The sequence below is a fragment of the Penaeus vannamei genome, chromosome 14 (genome assembly GCF_042767895.1).
Source record: "Penaeus vannamei isolate JL-2024 chromosome 14, ASM4276789v1, whole genome shotgun sequence".
Classification (NCBI taxonomy): Eukaryota; Metazoa; Arthropoda; class Malacostraca; order Decapoda; family Penaeidae; genus Penaeus; species Penaeus vannamei.
The window spans coordinates 3,844,301-3,846,800 of NC_091562.1; positions in this window are offsets into that span (position 1 = coordinate 3,844,301).

The window sequence follows — 2,500 nt, forward strand, 5'->3', positions numbered from 1 at the left end:
CCTCCCTCCCGTTATTTTTATCTTCCTCTCCTTTCCTTCACCCTTCCCTTTACCCCTCCCCTTCCTTCCCCTTTCCTCCCCCTCCTCCCCCTTCCTTCCCATTCCTCCCTCCTCCCCTTCCCCCCCTCCTCTCCCTCCTTCTCCTAACCCCTCTCCGTTCCCCACCCTTCCCTTTACCCCCTCCTCCCCCTTCCCCACCCTTCCCTTAACCCTTCCCTTTCCCCTCCCCCTCAAGCCCCCCCCCCCCCCCCCCCACACCTACCTCCCCTTCTGCGGGTGCAATAACTCTTGCAATAATTACAATATATGCAGAGTGGTTTGTGTCGCTGTGATTAGGAGAGTACAATCCGGCCTAATATTACATTTGGAATTTGAAATCACTTTTTTCGGTTATTCATAGTAGAGGTTATTCTATACGCCCAAAAGTGAAAATCGAAATAGATAAATCGGTATATAGATAAATAGATAGATAGATAGATAGATAGATAGAAAGATAAATAGATAGACAGATAGATAGATGTAGATATAGATATAGATTTTTTTTTATTGATTGTCAAGCTCATTAACGATTTGTTATTGCTGTATTCATATCTATTACTACTATCTTCAGTCATATCTATCAAAATTTCCAATATGATAATAACAGGACCGATGACAATGACGATTTTGATGAAAGATAGCAATAATAAGGATGCTTGTGAAGGCAATAATCATCGTCCTATAGAAATGGATCGAAGTGAAAATAACAATGTGCAACTTCATAACAACAATAGCAATGTACTACTTCATAACAACAATAACAATGTATAACTTCACAGCAACAATAACAATGTACAACTTCAAATAACAATAACAATGCACAACTTCATAATATCAGTAACAATGTACAACTTCATGATAACAATAACAATGTACAACTTCATAACAACAGTAACAATGTACAACTTCATGATAACAATAACAATGTACAACTTCATGATAACAATAACAATGTATAACTTCATGATAACAATAACAATGTACAACTTCATAACAACAATAGCAATTTTTCTACTTCATAACAACAATAACAATGTATAACTTCACAGCAACAATAACAATTTACAACTTCAAACAACAATAACAATGCACAACTACATAACAACAGTAACAATGTGCAACTTCATAACAACAGTAACAATGTGCAACTTCATAACGACAATAACAATGTGCAACTTCATAACAACAAATATTATTCTGAATAAAGAAGTCCTAATTACGACAACAACAAATACAGTGATAAAATTATTTACCTTTATGTATTTCTCTGTCATTTATCATCTCAGTTACATTTTACCATCAGAGCCTATTTAATTATCAACCAGCCACTAATTAGCAGAAGAGAAAGATGATTAAACTCTTCCCAACGACCTTAGTGATATCATAAAAAAAAAGAAAAAAAAAGTTTCTTGAAAAAAGAAAGTAGAAGGGAAAGGATGGTAAAAAAATGGTTTCTTTCAGGATGCTAAGAAGACTGCTAAAAAAAAAAAAAAAAAAAAAAAAAAAAAAAAAAAAAAAAAAAGCTTTGGAACACTTGCAAAGGAAGGATGAGAAAAAATAACCATGATCTGTAAATCGAAATTTATCCATCCTTGTATGTGTACGTATGGAATTTATACTAATGAATATGTATCTACGTAAACGTACAATAGCCAAACAAACAGATAGATAGACAAATGAATCACACGCACACACTCATATATATATATATATATATATATATATATATATATATATATATATATATATATATATATATATATATATATATATACGTATGTATGTATGCATGTATGTATATATGTTTATATATATATATATATATATATATATATATATATATATATATATACATATTTATATATACATATATATATATATATATATATATATATATATATATATATATATATATATATATATATATATATATGCATAACTATATGTAAATGTGTGTTTGTGTATATATACATAAATACATATATACATAAAAGAGATAGATAGAGACCGAAAGACCGAGCGAAAGAGAGAGAGAGAGAGAGAGAGAGAGAGAGAGAGAGAGAGAGAGAGAGAGAGAGAGAGAGAGAGAGAGAGAGAGAGAGAGAGAGAGAGAGAGAGAGAGAGAGAGAGAGAGGGAGAGAGAGAGAGAGACCGAAAGACCGAGAGACCGAAAGACCGAGACCGAGAGACCGAGAAAGAGACAGAGCTCAGGCCCCATTCGCCTTTTCCCCAGAACCCAGCGCTAATCTCAAACAACACACGGAGCCCGCCCGGGGATCCGAACCCGCCACGACACAAGCTGAGCCCCAACAGCCCACAACTTCCCTTTTCGAACATTCCCCGAAGCCGAGGCGAGAGGGGATGAGGTGCCGAAAAGCCGATTTTTCGGGCTCAGAGCCGAACGAAACATATGGGAGGGATTTTCTTTTTCTTTTCTTTTTTTTTGGTAAGGATGGAAGCA